General features: G+C 49.2%; 1 protein-coding gene across 1 annotated transcript in view; it reads left to right on the forward strand.

The window, feature by feature from the left end:
* VWA3A (von Willebrand factor A domain containing 3A) overlaps positions 1–20,060 on the forward strand; it is a 2,090,411-nt gene that overhangs the window by 227,468 nt on the left and 1,842,883 nt on the right. The window lies entirely within an intron of this gene.

Consider the following 20,060-nt stretch of genomic DNA (forward strand, 5'->3'; position numbering starts at 1 on the left):
CAGACCCCGGGGCAATCGAATTGCCCCGACCAGTACGTCCACAATATGATGGTTTGTACTGGTTTCTGTTAATAATTTGGGACTAGTAAAGCCAATGGTGACTTTACATGCCCTGGGAGACAGTAGTCAGTCCCAGGGTATGGAATCTATGGTGGGGTGTCACTATGACACCCCTGTGTCACTGCACAGAGGGTGCTGTGTAACACACATAGTAAAAACACATGAGACCCTATGGAGTAAAGGACCCCATAGCCCATAAAACACATTAACAGTCAAAGGAACACCATAAATCATGTCCAAGAGTGGGAGAAAAAAAAGAGTCTCACTCTTGACAGGAGAAAAAAACAAACTCCAGAAATCCAGCAAAGCTGCTGGGGGACTCACTAGGTTAGGAAATTCAGCCTAAAGAGAAAAGTCTCCCTAACAAATATAACTGACTTACTGGTATTTATCTTAAGCCCTGCGATTTCTCCAAATTGTTGAATATCCAACATAATCGGATCTAGGTTAACCTCGGGGCGGCGGATAAACAGGACCATATCATCCGCATACGAGATCACTACTTTATGAGTATGCAACTGGACCCCTTGATGTAAATGCAGCTCCCTAACCCTCTCAGCCCAAGGTTCTATCGCCAGGGCGAATAGCAAGGGCGATAGTGGACATCCCCGGCGCGTCCCCCGCTCAAGCGATATCAACCTGGTGACCTGCCCGTTCACCCTCACCCTGGCCACCGGATTTGTATATAATAATGCACCAAGGAGATGAAGGACCCGCCCAAACCCATCCTGCGAAGGACTGTAAATAAAAACAGCCATTCAATAGAATTGAATGCCTTGGTGGCATCTAGTAGGACTGCCACCACGGGGTCATCTCTCCGAAGCGCCGCCATCAAACCAAACATCCTTCTCAGCCCTAATGAGGTCGACCGACCAGGTATGAATCCCGCTTGGTCTGCCATCACCATAATTGGCATCAACGGTGCCAACCTTGCCGCTAGAATTTTGGCCAGAATCTGTTTATCAAGATTAATAAGAGATATCCGCCGATACGAGGAGCAATCACCCCCAGCCTTCCCTGGCTTTAATAATACAACCACCACTGCCTCCCTAAGAGAGTCAGGCAGTCGACCCATCGACACCGCCTCCTGATATACCCGTAGTAAATAAGGCGCCACCTTGTCGGCATAGCATTTGTAAAATTCGGCTGTGAAGCCGTCTGGGCCCGGGGATTTCCCACCCGGTAACGATTTAATGGCCCCAACCTCCTCCTCCAGTGACACTGACCTGTTCAACCACTCCCTCTGCTCCTCTGAATACCAATACAGCCCCACCTGGTCAAGAAAGGCCTCTGTCAGCCTGCCGCTGGGATGAGTACAAATGCCTATAAAATTCCTGAACCTCATGAACTATCCTCTCGTCATCAAAGTGATCTACCCCCCGCTCATCTGTAATCACTGCCACCCTGGTCTCCTGGCCACCCATCCTAGTAGCTCTAGCGAGTGACCGTCCTGGGGCTTGGCCCTCACCATACTTCCTGGGAGCCATTTTATCCCACATGTAATTCACCTCCCGCTGGGCAAGCGCATGAAACTCCTGCAGTTTCTGCATGATATGCCCTTGTTGGGTTTTTGATGGGGTGGGAGCCTCTTCCTGCAAGACATGCAACTCCTCCTCCACAGGAGCCAAATCCCTCTGTATCATCTTTAAGATCCCCAACTCTTTAGCTATGCACTCCCCCCTTATCACGCATTTAAACCCTTCCCATAGGATACCAGCCGAAGCTACTGATCCATCATGAACCTCAAAATACCCATCTATAGCCCTCGCCAATTCCTCCTTGAAAATCGTGTCCATGTGCTCATCACCCTTAAATCTCTATGGTGGCCTAGACCCCTCCCGGTCCCCCAACCGCATAGACAACAGAACGGGTGCATGATCCGAAAGAGTGCGGGCCAAAATGTCCACCGCCCCAGACCGGCCCACAATCGCCCTAGACACCAGGAAGTAGTCTAACCGTGCAGCTGAGCCTTGCGGTGCAGAGTAATGTGTGTATTGGTTCACCCCTGGATTTCTCACCCTCCAGATGTCCTCCATACCCCACACTGTGAGCATGCCTTAATTTCTAGCAGAGCTCTTGCTATACGAGCGCGACGTGTTACCCACCCGATCCCAGGCTGGGTCCAAAACCGAGTTGAAATGCCCAGCCCACACAATTTCCCCTTCAGAAAGACCTGCCAATTGCCTCTTCACCCAATCCAAAGATTCTGTTCTGTCTTTATTGGGACCATAATAACAAATCAACGTGTAAAGCCTCCCCTGAATAACCCCCTGCACCTATAACAACAAACAGGGTAGGCTAGTGTAAAAACAAAACAACACGGACAAGCCGTTGAAATTCTTTTAACCGTTAACGGGATGAACGTGGTATCACAAAAACAACGGTTTCGTAGGAAAAGGTGACTCAAATGGTTCTGTGAATGAAAGAACAGTTGTCTAGAACAATCAAACGGAGTGGAGGGGGGTTGTTTTTTTTTTGGGGGTGTTGGGCCGGGGAGGATCACCCAACTCAACGTACCTGTCCCTAAGGAAAAACACCCTGTCCTTAGCGGGAGTGCCTGTCCCTAGGTAGCGTGTGTGCTGACGCCTGTCTAACAGAAATGGAGGGGAGGGCTAGCCCTAGTCCTCTATACTGGTGACCTACGTGTTCAATCAAAGCACCACCAAACACACAAAGAGCTAAGATTTTTTATTATTCAATCTTCAATCTTGTAGACAATCTTCAATATTGTAGGCAGTTCCAATTTCGTTATTTTGTTCAACAATGTCCAGAACTGTGGATTAGATTCTGTAGCTAGCTGGATGTAATTGGGAAGCCCTGGGAGCAGGTCAACTGTATGTATTCCTTCTCCTGTGTCAATCTTTAATATTTGCCCATAGGTCGCATGAGGAAGCACTGCTAGCAGTTCAAAAGTTGGAAAAGCCTGAGAACAGGTAAAAGTAAAAGGGCCATGGGGCCTTGAGTTGTAAAAGAGGCTCTTAAACAATTACACACTTTCACCATAAGTGTGCGTGAGAGCAATATCCTTCTCCTCTTATTGGGGATATTTGTTATGGGTCATGAGAGCCCTCATGACCTCTGGGGTCGACCCGTTTCAATGGCATGTGTGGATGAAGCCATCTTCGTCAGGACCGTGATTCCATGTTGGGACCAAATCAAAGTTCAGAGTGGCTGAACTGGATCGGGCGTCTCCTGCAGGGGCACAGAAGGGGGGGGCATGGAGAAACAAGAACTAATTAGGGGGGCGTAGGCTCAAGGGACTGGCCTTAGGGGAAGAGGGAAGTCTATCCACTCAAAGAGTGAGAAAGATTTATTCACCAAAGCTAATGGTCATAAGAATACAGGGAAGATTGTGGGTGCCTCATCACCGGTGCAAACTAACTCATCATCAGGGGTAGAGGTAGAGGTGGGGGTGGGATGGACTGGAAATAAGGGGAGGTGCTGGGTCCCCACTCCCTTGTGAAAACATGCTGAGGGTGGGAAGGTATTGAATACAATTACCTCTATACCTTTACAAATGGTGGAGGAGGTACTCTGGTCTGGTGCTGGCAGGCAACACTGCTAAAAATGAATATAAACACAAGAACGTGTCTTAAGGAAAGGTTGAAAGGCTGGGGAGCAAAACAGCTAAAGGCAGCAATAGTCCTGGTCCATACCTGATGGAAGCGGCTTGTAGGAGCACCTACGAAGTATCCAGGAGCTTGTGAGTGTTGTACTGCTCCAAAATGCGTACAATCAGAAAAAGTGCCTGATCGCCTAAAGAAACAAGAAAGCAACGGCTGCGTTGCTCGCGTCGAAATGACGTGGGCGGCCGACAAGGCAACGCCCATGGTGAGTGGTTGTGCAGTGGGCTGCTTGTCGTGCCCAACCGCCTCTCGAAACAACGAGAGAGCGCGTCAGGAACAGCTGATGCTGTAGACAAGCCTGGAAACTGTGTCAGGCTGTCAGATGGAGGTGCCGGTGTACAGCCTCAGGAGGGCCCCCAAAGGGGGACAAAGTATTGGAAAAGAATTGAAAGAAATGCTCAGCTTGAAAGGGAGGGGGGGAGGAGTGCAGGGTTTCAGAGTGCAGAGGAAGGGGATGCAAAAAGGACCAAAGAGGGGAAACACCTCAGTGGTGGTGTCCACGAGTGGACAACTCACCTGCTGGGGCCCACAGGGGAATGCCACTCAGGACAAAGTGGGAGGGAGTGGAGAGGGGGGGGCGGGCTGGCATGTTAAGGGAAATGTCAGAGGAAGGTTCCTTAGATCGAGGTACTTAGCCAAAAGTACTTAGCCAAAAGTACTTAGCTAAAGGCAGAGCCAAAAGAATGTGAGCCAAAAGAATGTGAGCCAAAAACTGATGGGAACCAACAAATGGGAGCCAAAAATAACAATAAACACCAAAAGCATGGAGGGCCCTGGAAAGACCTAAGTGAGCACGGCTAGGTCGTGCCACTGGATGTGTTCATTGATGCCATTTGAACATGTGTTCAATCTGAAGATCCATTGCTGTTCACGTCTGAAGAGGATATTGTTGAAGTTGCCCCCTCTGGCAGGCGGTGTGATTCTTTCTATGATGGTCCATTTGAAGGTATCTGCAGTGTGTCCTTCTGCTGTAAAATGTTGTACTAGGGGGTCGTCAGCTTGTTGGTGCGTATGCAAGAGCGATGTTCAATCATGCGTGTGCGGACTGGCCTCCTCGTCATGCCTATGTATCTAAGATTGCACGGGCATGTGATCATGTAGATGACTCCCTTGGAGTTGCAATTAGTGAATGTAGTCTGTCTCCACGTAGTCTGCCATCCTATATCTATCTCAGTGGTTCTTGCTGTCTGGCCACACATTGAGCAGTTGCCACAGGGGGCATGGCCTGTAGCGGGTGATGTATTCCAGAGGGTCCGTTGGCTCGGTCCTGCTATGGGTGTGTTCTGTGTCAAAGTTTTGACTATTTTGTCTCTTAAATTGGATCGTCTTTTGAGGGCGAACCGTGGGACGGTTATGTCGGTATTTCCTGTAGTCAGGATCAGCCATAGTCTCTTCACTTCTTTTTTCATTTTGTTCAGAAGGGGCGAGTAGCTGAATACTGTTGTGAGCCCTGTGGCGTTGTCTTGTTTAGTATTTTGCTGCAGGGGGACAGAGCTAGGGATGGTCCTGGCTCTTTTGTAGGTGTCTTTGATAATCATTTGGGGGTAGCCCCTATCTGCCAGCTGCTTTTGCAGGAGCCTGGATTGTGTAATGTAAGCTGGGATCTGGGTACACAACCTCCGATATCGTAAGAACTGTCCGAATGGAAGGTTGTCTCGCAGTGCTTTTGGGTGGTAACTCGAGTAGCAGAGGAGGGAGTTTCTGTCTGTACTTTTCTTGTAGACATATGAAAACAATTTCCCATCGCCGGCCGAGATGGCTAGATCAAGGAAATGGGTGTTCTGCTTGTCTTTGCCCAAAGTGAACTGTAGATGGGGGTTGAGTGAATTGAACCAAACGTGGAATGCTACTAGTTCTTGTTCCGTCCCTTTGAAGATCACAAAAATGTCATCTATATATCGTCGCCATAAGGCCAAGCTGGTGAGGTATGGGTTGGTATTGGGGTAGATGGGGTGAGGTAGATCGACATAGAGGTTAGCGAGACTGGGGGCAAAGGTTGCCCCATCGCAGTGCCGGAAGTTTGTTGATAAAAAGTGTTTTCAAACAGGAAGTAGTTTCTAGTTAATGCAATTTCTGCCAGTTGATGAATGAAATCCGGTGGTACTCCATGCAGTTCGATGCCTGAGTGGAGTAGACTGTTCAGCATTTCCAGTGTCTCTTGTTGAGGAATCCGAGTATAAAGGGACTCTGTCTATTGTCACTAGCCATTCTTCTTCTGGGTTGTATCGGAGAGTGTCGAGGAGGATCAGCATGTTGGTGGAGTCCTTGACATAACTGGTCATTTTAGGAATCTGATCCTTGATGAAAAAGTCTACAAACTGGGATAGGGATTCCAGGATAGAGCTGATTCCAGACACAATAGGTCGCCCAGGAGGGGGAACAATGCCCTTATGGATTTTGGATAGGGCGTATATTGCCGGATTGCGCGGGAAGGGTGGGGATAGAAAGGCTGCCTCACGGGCGCTGATATATATATATACATATATATATATCAGCCTCAGCCTCATGGATGATGGGAGATATGATGTCCTGGATAGACGATGTACGGTCTATTCGGAGTATCTGGTAGTTTATATTGTCGCTCAGGAGGTTGTTGACTATGGTGATGTAGTTAGCGGTGTCCATGATGTCAATAGCTCCCCCCTTATCAGCTGGTTTGATGGTAATAGCTGAATCTTTTGAAAAAATAGTCAGTGCATCGAGTTGGAGTTTGGTGCAGTTGTTGTTGATGAATGGGATACTGGTTTCAAATTTTGAGACCTTTTTGAGTAATGCTTGCTCAAAAGTTACTGATTCCGGAATGTTTGTGCAATGTGGAGGAAAAAACTACGAAGGAGGGCGTAAGCCCGTCGCATCCTTCTTCTCAATTGTCTTGTTTGCAAAGTACTGTTTAAGTCTTATTTTGCGCATCAGTTGTGTGCATTCGACCCGTGTTTGGAAGGGGTCATACCGTGCTGTGGGGATGAATGAAAGTCCCTTTTGTAGAATCTATTGTTCTGCTTTAGTCAGGAGGTGTGCTGATTGATTGACAATTATTGAGGGAGGAGTGCTGGTATGGTTCCTTGTCCTCTGCTGCAGGTGACCACCGTTGGTTGCGGGTGGTTCTGCCATCGTGCCCGGTTCTGGCCTCTCCCGTGTTGACCTAAAAAAGGAACCGCAGGAGGGGTGCCTTGGTTAGGACCACTGAATTGCACTCGTCTATTCTGCTAGTTGGTGTTGCCCGAGCTGTTACTAGAGTTGCTGCTAGAACTATTCCAGGAACGGTTGATGTTAAACCGTTCTGAAAACGTAACTGGGCCGCGTCCCGTCTGGATTTTTTTGCCTCTTCTGTAAAATATTCCTCACCTGCATACGGGTACACTTTCACGTGGGTGAAGGCTGTAAGATCTTTTTTAAGCTTAATAATCTTTCTGCTGAGGTTGTTGTCCTTGAACTCTTTCAGAGTGGTTTCTAGGAGGCTGAGTTTTGCTGTATAGATGTTGACGGCTATTTTGTTTTTTAAGGCCTTGCTTTTTTCGTTCAGTTCTCGTAGTAGATCATCGGTAACTGTTTTGGCAGTGTTGATAATGAGTACCAGCCAATCTCATGTACACTTATTGGCGATGAAGGACCAGTCTTTTCTAAATTTCAGATTGTCCAAAAAGATGCATGGTTCTATTTGAATTATGAGACCGTTAGGTGCTGCGTGTGCCCTTAGGTACTCAGTCATAAGAGCTCCATGAAGTTCTGTGCGAAGGATTTTCTTTCTTAGAATTTCAATCTCATTCCATTCATCATTATTGCTAATATTCTGTGGGGTGAGGTCAAGTCCTAGTAGTGAGGGGTTCGCTAGAATCCCTTCGACCAGTTCCTCGACAGAGGCCGCCCGATCCTTCAAAGCTTTTACCAGTTTAAACCCCACTGAACTATGCACCAAAATACATACACCCCTGGAGTAAGAGGAGTACGAAGAGTAGTACCTATGGCACCCCCAGCCCCTACCAAACTGTGACTCAGTAGCTGCCGTCAAGTGGGTCTCCTGAAGGAAAGCTAACCTCACCTGATGCCGTCTCAGGTATTGCAACACCTTGCGGGTTTTAGGCCGACTATTAAGGCCCCTGACGTTCCACGTCATAAATTTCAGCATTGCCATTAGGAAGCATCTTAATCTATACTGTCCAGTCGCTCCTCACCAGCCCATAAAGCCATACCTTCTGTACCACTGATACCCCCCCTTCTGCCCTCCCTCCACCAACAACCCCCCAACTTGTCGATGCTCTCCCCACCCGCACCCCAGCAACTGTCGCCCATACTCCTTTCAAAGCCCAAAATATTCACCCCTCATGTACCCACGGCCATCTGCCCCCTTCCCCTCTCAACCCCCCCCAACAACCCCCTCCTATGCTGGACACCCCAACACTCCGGCACCCCAATAGCCCTCAACATATTCTCAGTCAGCTTTTGTGCCGGGGGTAGCTACCAGCCCGACCCTCCAGCACACCACTCCAGATTTTCCAACTCATTCCGAAAATCAAACCCAGACATAATGCCAACTCCCAAGTCCGAAGAGCAGGCATGTTCCTGTCCACTCCATCAGACTCGATTGTTGCCCCGCTGTCCGGGCTCCTCCGGCAACATGTCCAGAAAGGATGCGGCTTCCTCAGGGGTCTGGAAGAAGAGTGACTTGCCATTATGCTCCACCCGGAGCTTGGCCGGGTACAGCATTGCATACTTCATATTCCTGTCTCTCATCCACTTTTTCACGTCCAAAAATGTCTTCCTGGCTGCCTGCACCTTATATGAAAAGTCGGGGAAGAACTTGATGATATCCCATTTGTAAGTGACAGTACCTTTTTCCCTCGCCTTCTGAAGCACGGTATGCCTATCCCGATAGTTCAGCATGCGGGTTATCAGCAGTCTCGGCGAGGCTCCATGGACCGGCTTCCTCCCGCTGGGGATTTTATGAGCTCTCTCCACCATGCATACCGGGGAAAACCCCTCCGAGCCCAACACCTCCTTCAGTATACCTTCAACCAGGGCCTCCATGTCTCTCTGGTCCACCGATTTTGCCAAGCCCACAATTCTAATGTTATTTCTTCTCGACCGCGATTCAAGATCCTCCTGCTTCTCCTTGAGCTCCTTCAGGGCCTTCTGTACTCCCGCCATGGCCCCTGATACCGAGCTTGCAACGTCTTCCACCCCGGATAGCCGTCCCTCAGCCTCGTCCAACCTGTCCCCATGTTTATCCAAGCGGACCTGCATGTGATCCACCTTGCAGGTCAACATGTCCAGTTTCCCATCAAGAGACTGTATCCCGTATTGCAACTGCGCAAACATGACCTTGATGTCCTGGAACGGAGTGGAAGGGTCCCTTTCTGATTCTGGGGCACGCTGCTCAGGTAAATCTGCCATTGCTACACCGGACTTGGCTTGAGCAGGTATTTCGAAATGCAATTTGGAGTGCTGCTTGCCACTTTTGCCCGACTTCGACATGGTGCATAGACAGGAGAGGGGGGGGGGGACAGGGGCATACGCACCGCACAGCACTCCTGACCTGGAGATCCTTCCCGCTGTGCCGGCCTTCCTACGGTGGTGCCCGTATCTAAGTTGACTCACCCCACCCCTTACGAATCCAACCCCGTCTTTACCTAAGAATGAAGACAGCCCCGGGGTGACAATGACACTGTAAGTCTGATGCCCGCAGTCAACAGACGTGGTGTGTGAGTGGATAGATTGTCCCAGATATTCAAAGCATCTTGATTGTAGGGTGATCCACAGACCCAACCCCACCAGGCCCGGTTAGCCACTCACATTAAACCCTACTCAATCAGTCTTCTTGTACCAGGGCACGATCACCATATGCACCGTATTGTCTCCCAAAGTTCCGGGAGCGCCAAGTCCACAACAGCTCCCGGGCTAACCCCACCCAGACACTCCACAGGTCCTGCAGGGAGGCCCCCACTGGCAGCACCCACCGACCTCGTCGTCCGCGCCACCCCACTCCGGCCAATTACCTCCAGGAGCGCAGAGGGGGGGCCCGCAGCTGCAATCCACCAGACGCCGACCGGGGCTGCCCCCAGGGACTCACCGATCCTGTGCCTCTCCTCCCTGTCAGACTTCCCCCGTCCTCCGGGGCTGTACTTCCCCGAGTCGGTGCAGGATTAGGCCCCCCGTGGGCCAGTCATGGCAACCATGCCGCACCTTGCCTCTGCCTCCACGAGCCGACATCCAGGCAGGATCCCCTTCAACTGGTGCGTCTCGGCTTCCCGCAGCTAGAAGTCGCGTGCCTCGCTCCTTCACTCTCCCAGCCGGACCAGCGCGCACCGCCACCCGCAGCTACCCGTCTCCTCCACAGGCAGGCCCCCGAAGCCGCGGCTCCAATCGCCGCAGGGCCGCCCCTCCGCTCCACGGGGCACCCCGCAGTCTCTGGCTACTGCCTCCGATCCCAATAATGTCCCCACAGTCAGCCTTTGTTTGCTACCCCCAGGGGCACAAAGCCACCGGGAGCTGGCACACATCAACCAGGTATCAGCTTAAAGTAGGAGTCAGCAGGATTCCGTCTGGATCTTCATGGGTGCTGAAGAGTTTTACAGACCCGCGGCCATAATGGTCGGGCTCTCGAGCCCCCCACCCCGTCGCTGGTCATCTTTAGGCCATCTTTACATTCCTCTGGAGACCTCAGACTGTAGAGGGGGCACCCAGAATCGGCAACTCTGCTTGAACTTCGGTCTTCCTGCAGGCTCATCTCCTGGTGGCGCACAGCGGATCTCCAGAGTGCCAGCAGAGCCTCGAGGATACCCCCAAAGAATTCCAGCTGTTTGACCACCCTCAAGACCATGCAATAATGAACAGCTGGTTACGGGCCTTGCAGGGAGAATGGAAAGATGCACGCTCCTACGAGGGAAAACAGGACAGGTTACTGGTTCGTTTCACCTGTCGTAGGGAGAAAGGCACCTCACAATGGTCTTCCCTGTCGATTTGAAGGGCAAGGTGTGCAACGCAGTATATTGGCTGAACCAATGCTGTTTACTGCAGTAGTTGTTTGGCATCCCTCGGTCGCCTTCTTCCGATCTCTTCAGCTCCAGTGGTCCACTTGGTTCCTGGGTCTAGCGAGAACTTTGCAAATGTGCATATTGAAAGGGAGCCCTCCCCACCCGGCTTGATGGGACGGCCAATAAAGGACAGGCAATCCTGAACATGTCTTAAAACACGTAGAGAAGCCATTTTGAGTATATGGTCCTCTTTAGTGCAATATCGCAGCTAATATAGTAGGATAATGCATCCAGAAAATAGGTAAAAAAGTAACGACTGCCATCAGCCTGTTCGGAGGATGCCTGGAAAGTAGCAAAAATTCTATTTAGAACAAAGAGAAGGGTACACAAAGTGCTGCCACAGCACTCCATGGAAGAAGGCTTGTGCTGCAAACCGTCAAATACTGAATTCATAAAAGAGAGATGCCACTCCTGTACTGGTTAGTTTAGGGACTTGCCAGTGTTGGGGAGAATTCTCTATAAGGCTAATTTTCCAAACCTAGTGAGTCCCCCACCAGCTTTGCTGGATTTTTGGGGTTTGTTTTTTTCTCCTGCTAAGAGTGAGACTCTTTTCCTCCCACTCTTAGGCATGATTTGAGTGTCTTTGACTCTGTGTGCTTATGGGCTATGGGGTTTTCTTTCTACTCCATAGGGTATCATCTATTTTTTTATGTGTGTGTTACACAGCACCCTCAGTGCAGTAACACGGGGGTGTCATAGTGACCCCCAAACATAGACTCCATACCCTGGGACTGACTACTGTCTCCCAGGGCATGTAATGTCACCATTGACTTTACTAGTCCTACATTGTGAACAGAACCAGTACAAACCATCATATTGTGGAAGTACTGGAAGGGGTTAATTATATTGCCCGTGGGTCTGTTTTCAAGGGGGTACTGTCCAGTCCCCCCTTGTCGAGTTTCTGGCTGGTGGCAGCGGTTACCACGCAAAATATTCCACCAGAATATTCTCTATGAGATTTTCCCATTGATTTTAAACGCACCACTTTTTGGTGCAATGTTAAAGATACTGCTGGTTTATTTATTTAATATTAAATCAACGGTTGGGTCTTTTTGCCAGAACTCTTTTCAAAAATGGCGTTCGTGTCTGTCTCTGTAACTCTAACCAAGGTCGAGCCCTTTGTACCACTTTTTGGCGGGCTTCTCCACAGAAGCCCTCGAAATGGTGCCACTCTGTCTGGGTTCCACAGGATGTGTGGGGAGGGGAATTGGCACCCTGGACTGCGTTGCCTTAGCAACTCAAGTCGCACTCTGTTCTGATTGGGCCAGTGCATGTTTGAGTGACAGCTAGGCTGTTGAATGGGGGTTTTTCTGCATAAAACCAAGGCTTTTGGGACTGGAACTTCAGAAGTCGCCACAGGACCTAAGAATCCAAAGAGGGAAGAAGCTGAGCCATCTCCAACGACGACACCACCGGTGATGCCCTGCTGTAACTACCTCACCACTTTCCCTACGACAAGAGAAGATCTTCTGCTGGACGAGTCTTCTTCCTCTGAGCTGGTGGGACCAACCAGTTCGCCCTTTTCGCCTTCCAAAGACGTCTCTTGGTCGAATCGCCCGTGCCAAGCACCCCTGCGGCCGGATAGCCAAGCGTCACCACTTTGACCGCGAATAAAAGGAACGCACCTTTTATTGACGAACTCTGCGGCTGGTTTCATCCCTGTGCATTGCAACGACTCCACGTTTCCTCCTCGATGAGATCCTCTCTTCCCCTGGTCGAAACAACGAACTGCAACCACTGCCAGGAACTACTGCCACCGCTGGAGCTTCCTCTCTAAGTTACTGTGTCCTGCCTGGCCTCCCTTTCTTCGGTTTGCCCAATGTGACCCTTAAATCATTGGCTTGCCAACTGGGTTGGCCCCAGACCTTCTAACTTTACCTTCTTGAATCACCCCAACCTCTTTTGAACATTCTGCAAAGACTTTTAGTGCATTTTAAACCGTGTGATCCTGGGCACATTTCGCTTTGCTCCCTTTTAAGTGGGCCTGGCCTATGAACTTTGGCTCTACAGTATCTACTGCCTCTTATTCTCTTGCTGAGGCCTCCTAAAAGTGTTGTGACCTGTTTTATTTCTATGCTCTGTCTTTTTCTCTCCCTTTAACTGAACTATTGGAGTGCCATCAGGTTATGCGCTCACATCTGTTCAACAAATCGTGATGTTTTAACTCAGACTTGTCTGATAGTTATCAAGGGAGGTGTGTATATTTAACCTGACTGTGTTTTAACTTGCTTTTGATTTAGAGTGCTAGTATATTGCCTAAGGTGTGTTTTAAATAAATAATTATATACTTTTTATACAAAACTCTGGTCAGTGTTTGTTTGCCCTACTGTGTTTTTAGCCCTATTGTGTATACTCTATATACTGCCCTACTCTTCTTGAGAGAAGTCTGACTGCTCAGCCACAGCTACCAGGTAAATCTGGTTGGTGCAGACTGCTACCAATTGGGTTTACTGCTTACTCCTGTAGTCTTAATCTTTTTGCAGTGTTCCCTAAGGAAATTGCACAGGATTCTGCCAAACAGCCAGCGAACCCAAAACGGCATTACAAAAGTGACCCTAGGGGTCCCCGGCAGAACATTCCATAAGGAGAGGGGTGCGGCCACATTAAAGCATAGAAGCCAAAACTAAGGGGAAAGGTCTCCCCATACTGGAACCAGTGGCGTATTATGAAATTTGTCTCCCAGCCCCATGAGTCACCCTGAAGGGGCTCTCTTCAAGCTCCGTAACAAAGCACTGGCCTGCCACATTCCTGGCCGGCCTGGACACTATGCATTGGCAATGCCCAAGATGAACATGCTGCTGCACGGGCACGTGTGCACTGCACTAAGTGAAAGATGCAAGTATGTTTTTAATCAAAGCTTAGATCTTCACATGGTGTAGAAACGAGGGGAGCGGTGCCTTGCCCCTGGCACCCAAATGTACTAGCGACTGGTGAATTTTTTGAATGGGAGGGGCTTAAATGTTTGTCACAAATATGCAAGAGCCATAGAACATGGCGAAGGGGGCCCACACTTATGAAATAATTAATAATGGGTTAAAATGGTGCATTATATAACAAACGTTCTGTCAACAATTGGGTAAAAATCCAGACAGTTTGCAAATTGGTTTTATAGCGTAACTCATGAAAAAATTAAATGGATGCAAGTCACCAACAGTTTACAAGAGCATTTCCCAACACATTTTCATGATAACTTTCTCCACAATATTTGCCAGTATAAAAAACATTTTCATTTCATGCTTGAATTGCCCATTTGTTTCAATGCTAACTGCACTGATATATGGCAGTTTTCCCATATAAGAACATAGTCTTGTTTGCTTTGCGCATAATGCCTTTAAAGATACTATAAGAAAACATGTCCAAGCTGGCTCTGCCAATATATGCCAATACCCTCATGTAAGAACATACTCCTGTTGGTTTTGCATTAAAAATGTCATCCCACACTAATAAAACCTGTCCAAACTGGGAGTACCACTGTAGGCCTGTCTAGACACTTAGCAACACTTATCATGCTTGCTTTATCATTAACACCTAGTAAAAAAATGTCAAGCCACAGTAAGAATTGGGTAGGCTGGCTGCACCAACATGCCAGTCTAACCATATAATAACACTCATCAAGTTGACATTGACCAAAATACCATTAAAACATGCCATTTAAGGAAATGTCAGCAATGCTCCTGTGACCCTCGGGTCTCCAGGAGCTTCACGCGTACACATAATCACATTTGTACCTATTCACTCACCCATACACCTTCTCTCCCATTAAATCACACGCAAACCCACTGAGAACATTCACACACACTGAATTCTTATGCATACGACCCACGCACTAGCACCCATGCACATACGCATAAATACATATGTACACACCCCGCACTCACTCATAATACACACATTGTGATGAATCGATTGTCTCACCCTCCTATCCCCCCCAAGGCAAGGGAGTTGAGCCTGCTCCGTAATACCCTCCCTAAGGGTATGGGCAAGTGGGACCTCACTTGGAGTGATTCCCCTTTAGGGGACAAGGACTCGCGTTCCTATGAGTAACTCCCTAGATTGTCCAACATATTGGCATATATGGGACTGCCTGCTGGGAAGAAGAATGTAACCTCTTTATATTTTGCTCCAGGCAATGTTAAAGTGAATCTGTTAGAAAAAGGAAAAGAGGATGTCTCTTTAAGAAGATAATTGTATTTAACTGTGACTGGTAAGGAGGAGGGAGTGTGGTAAGCAGGAGAAGCCCCCTGAAGTGATCGCGCCTTGAAGGGGCAGAGCAGAGACAAGCCACCGAGGCAGCGACTTTAGATCCGTGAGGAACGCCACAGTAGGAGGCTGAGGCCAGCAAGAACGTCAATGTGAAACCGCTGCCCGAGAAGAGGGAAGTATCCAGGAGCTGGCGGTGGTGTGACCTCAAACGCCTCTTGGTGGGTGAGAAGCCTGCTAAACAACGCATAGCCCATAACAGCTGGAAGTGTGAGGTGCTCCCTTTCGCCCACGTCACTAGACGGCTGCAGCCTGAGGGTAAGCCAAAAACTAGACCGAGCCAAAAATCCAGAATTGGAAAACCGACAACAGAGAAGACTACCCAAGCACGTGTCGAGTCCTGCAACGTTCGCCTACGCAGATGAAGGTACCCGGGGAGAATGAGGAAAGCGGGAGGCCTCTGAGGCAAGCGTACATAAACAGTGTAACTCGCCCCAGTCATAGAGAAGAGGTACAAGGAATAAAGTTGTTTGATTGCCAATGTGAAAGGCTTGTTAAGCAAGTAACAAATAATACTGTGATGGTAATAAAGAGGAACTGGAGCAATTACCCTTGGAAGAAGGGAAAAGGTCTTATGAACAAAGAGAAAAAGAGTGGATAAAGCAAAATCCAAGCACGACTTGTGAGGATTGATATAAGACTATCAAGAGGGGGCGTCGCCTGAGAACATGAACCTTTGTCAACACACTTTCTTGGGACTTTAGACTTTTCTTCCTTCTCGTCAGCATCCCTTTTCTGGGTTCACTCTTGCCAACTTCACCTTCACATTTACTTTCAATGCTTACGAGATTCACTTCCCTTGCCTTTCGTTATAGTTCTTAGGTCAAAGGCTTTTGACTGTACAGGGATTTGTTTGACCTCCTGTATGACCACTTTGACCTATGTTGGCAGCTCTCCCACGGCCTTCTGTTATCTGTAGTTTTACTCAGATGGGGATCGACCCAAGTTTCTCAGAGCAGCACCCGTGTCGTGCCTGTCACCTTCTGCAGCTGGTCTCCTCTTTAAAATCTTACAGTTCTTTGAATTTCTCTCACTTTGTGACTTTTATTCACCAAAGCCTGGTTTTTATCGGTTCTCCCTTTGACTCACCGGCTGTGATGAAACGCTTGGCTTTCCTTGGAGCTGGAGTCAAGGCCGGTACCACAGTAGCAGGTGTCTCCGGCTTATCAGCGTGGATACGCTGCGTGTACCGTTGACATCTGCTGCAACACACTTGGGCTATTGTCCTTAGTCTTACGATTCCTTCTGTGGAGGTTGCAGGGTTTTGTCGAAAAGGGCAAGGTTATGTCGCTCCTCGTCAGCCTCTCGATGTTTGCCGCCTTTCTCCTCCTCTTGAACTGCTGGGTCTGGATAGCTGTCTCGTCGTGCGGTCTGCCTTGCTCGTACTGTGCTCTCTTGGTCCACCTTTTATCCCTGTGGGGAAGGGAAAGGTCCATCAGGTGTGTGTTATTCTGATCAATTGCATGACTTTGCCTGACCCTTGAATTGGGACATGTTAGGTAAACGTCTCTGGTGTTAGTCCGTTCACTGGTGTGTCGTGTGAAAGGGTTTGTGTCAGAAAGGGGGGGGGGCAGTGGTTTTGAATGATCTACATGGTAGGATGGGGAAAAGGTCTTGAAAGAAGGGGGATACCGCGTCTCACCCATTGGTCTCCCACTCCCCGAGGGCCCCCATCCAGATAATCCTCCTTCACCAGTCCACCCCCAGGAACTGGATCCAATAGCGATGGGCATGTTCTGGCCACCTGGATGACAGATCCCTGGGGACTAGCTAGGGAGACGCATTCAAGTTTCTCACACTATGGAGCCACATACTCTAAACTTGCTAGGGGTGTGCCGACCTGGATTAGTGATTCACTGCCCTTCCAGCTACTGAAAGTGGAGAGGGACAGGGAGGGAAGATACCTGATTATACAGGGCTACATTAACCATAGAGAAATGTGTATTGTAAATTCATATTTCCCAAACCACGCAATTGCGCCCCATGTGCGCAAGCTCTGCACTCTCATTGCACCTAGGCGGGAGGGCTTCATCTTATGGGGAGGCGACTTTAACTGTGTGAGAAATGTAACACTGGACCGTTCCGTTTCCCCTGTGACCACCGTCCCCCTGTAACCACTGCCTTAAACACTGCTTTAGAGGACCTCGACTTGGCCGATGTCTGGAGGGAGCTGCACCCGGAAACTAGAGGGTACTCCTACTATTCTCACCCCCACAAAATAGACACTAGAATCGACTAGCTCTTCACAGGGTCAGGACACTTACTTGAATTCCATAACACAGAATACCTGGGCCACACAGTGTCGGACTACTCTTCCCTTATGGTCGAGTGGTATCCTGGCACCCTTAGACCACATGTCCCGACATGGCGCCTGCTTGCAAGCGTGCTCACGGATGAGCCCTTTAGGAATGAACTGTTAAAATCCCTGACCAACTTTTCCGACTGTAACACCGGCAGTGTTGATAGCTGGGGCACCATCTGGGAAACAGTTAAAGTGATAATAAGAGGGGAGCCTATAGCGAAGGCTGGAGGCATGCATCGGAGCCTACGGGAGGGACTGCAAACCGCTGAAGAGGAAATCAAAACACTAGAAACATGAAATGTTTTGCCATTGCTTTGTGCCACACTGTATATCCTTTCTTAAAGGTCAGAGCATCGTGGGTATGGGTTTTACATGTGACAATCCTCTGCCCTCTGCCTGTGGTGTGGCCAGAGTAGCCAGGGCATCCTTCCCATTCCACCCATGTGCCCTGCAGCCAGCTGCAGGTACTGGCACTTGCCCCTTTGGCTACCTCACCACCCAACCTTAAGGGACATTCTGGGGATTTCATTACAGCACGCTGCCTGGTAACCCTTTGATGTTGAAGGGAGTCCAGGATTCCCAAAAGAGCCTTGCAGCCAAGTCCAGAATTTCACCAATGCATCCCGAAATCTTTAACACTAATGCCATGCCAGGGACTCCTCTTGAATCAAATGTAAGCCTCTCTCAACAGATTTTTATGCAGCTCTGGAGTAAAAGGGGTCAGAAAATGTGTGAAACTGTTAAGCTGAAAACAATGCTTGTAATATTCACCAGAGCAATATAAAGTACATCTACAACAAAGTTCAAACCAGCGTCCTAGCAAGGACTACAAACAGTAGAACAGCGTACCATATCCCTGGGTACAAAGCCTGGAGAAACGCAACTATTGCATCTGCCAAAGGTTCTGGTCTCCAACTGATGAATCTTGGCATGTGGTTGTTAAGACAAGATGCAAAAAGATCTATCTGAAAAGAAAATCAAACCTCTGAAAAAACTCGGAAAAGGATCACATCCAAACATCAGTCGGCTTGGTTCCTCGGATGCCTGGAATTCTGCTCCTGGATGGAATTCAGATGGGAGTGAATTCTTCATGGCAAGGCAAAATGGTAGACATCCTTTACTAATTAATAAGGGGATCTGGTACTCCCACACTGGTTGGGTTGCCCGACTACTGACATTTTCTCCATCTCGAGGAGGATGCAAAGTCCATGCTTGATTGACTGATTTCGTATTTTTTATATGCCTATACACAAGTGTTTCAAGGTGCAACCAAGCAAGGCAAGGGGAACAAGTGAAGACAAGACAAGCGATCTTACTAAGCCGGTTGTTATTTAGATTGTCCAAGTGCGCAAAAAGAAGTGCTGGGGAGAAGTTACAAGGGGAACTGCAACCAGAGCAGCAGGGCTCTGAATTAACTGCAAGGAAGGGTGGGGCTAAAGGGAGCAACCCAGCCAGGTAGTGCAAGGTAAGTCAGGCGGCAGTGCAAGGTGGGCCAGGTGGCAAGTGCAGGGGGACTGGTTCTGGGGGGCGGGAGGGAGGGTGATGCCCTGTAAGACTCAGAGGACACCAACCAGCCAGTCAGCAGATGGATGAAGGAGCAAGGGTAGGTTAGCAGGGGAGAGGGAACGATAAAGAAGAGGAGAAAAGGAAGGTCTTGAGGAGCTTCTGGAACTTAAGGAGATCTGGCTCAAGGCAGAGAGAGGAGGGTAGGCCATTCCTGAGGGATGCACCTGCAGAGGAAAGAGATCTATCCCCCATTCCCTGCTTGGAGAAATGACTGACCCGCAGAGAATTGGAGGTAGACGAGGAGAGGGCTCTAGAAGGAAGGTATCTGGGAAGAGACAGTTGAACATAGTGAGGGCCACGGCACCAGAAAGCCGTGTGGACGATGAAGAGGGTCTTGAACTTGATCCTTGCAGCCACAGGTGGAGGGAGTTCAGGACCCGAGAGATGCAGTCACTGGGCCTGAGGCCAGGGATAAGTCTTGCGGTCCTGTTCTGGATGAGTTGAAGAGTGCAAAGAGTAGATTGAGAAAGAGGCTGCTGCAGTAGTCCAGCCTAGAGAGAACCAGATCTTTGGAGACGGTGATAAGGAGGTGCAGCTGGAAATGGGCCTTTTTGGCAATGTCTGTGATGTAGGCAGAGAAGGAGAGAGTGGAGTCGAAGATGACCCCAAGGTTTTTTGCCTCACAAGATGGTGAGGGGAGAGGGCCCAAGGAGGGCGGCCAGAGTGAGGGAGGAAAAGCAGGAGCAGGGGTCCCAATGAAAAGGATCTCAGTCTGACTGGCATTAAAACAGATTGTTAGAGGCGCACCATGCCTGAATATCAGATAGACAGTCTGGGGTGGAGGAGGGGAGGAGGGACGGAGGCAGAGGGGAGGGGAAGGGAGGTTGGGAAGGTAGCATGAAAGAGAACTGCGTGTCATCTGCATAACGCTGAAAGTTGGTGGAAAAGTTAGAGATCAGGTGGGCCAGATAGACTTTGTAGGGCCAGGATGAGAGGATAGAGACATGAGGGACATGTGAGAAACCAAAGGGTGTCTCACTGCTCAGTCCCTTGGGATCTGTCATCAAGGTGGCTGGGGCACGGCGGTCGCTATTGAATCCAGACCAGTGTAGGAGGATCACCTGGATGGGGGTCCCTGGGGAGTGTGGCACCTGTATGAGAGACGCGGTATCCCTACCCCCATTTCCCTTTATAACACCCTCATTCTATGTACTATCTAGGTTCTTTATCCGCCTCCTCCTTTCCTGCACACACTCTGCTGCACGGACAAGCGCT

The sequence above is a fragment of the Ambystoma mexicanum genome, chromosome 2p (genome assembly GCF_040938575.1).
Source record: "Ambystoma mexicanum isolate Mex_15411 chromosome 2p, UKY_AmexF1_1, whole genome shotgun sequence".
Lineage (NCBI taxonomy): Eukaryota > Metazoa > Chordata > Amphibia > Caudata > Ambystomatidae > Ambystoma > Ambystoma mexicanum.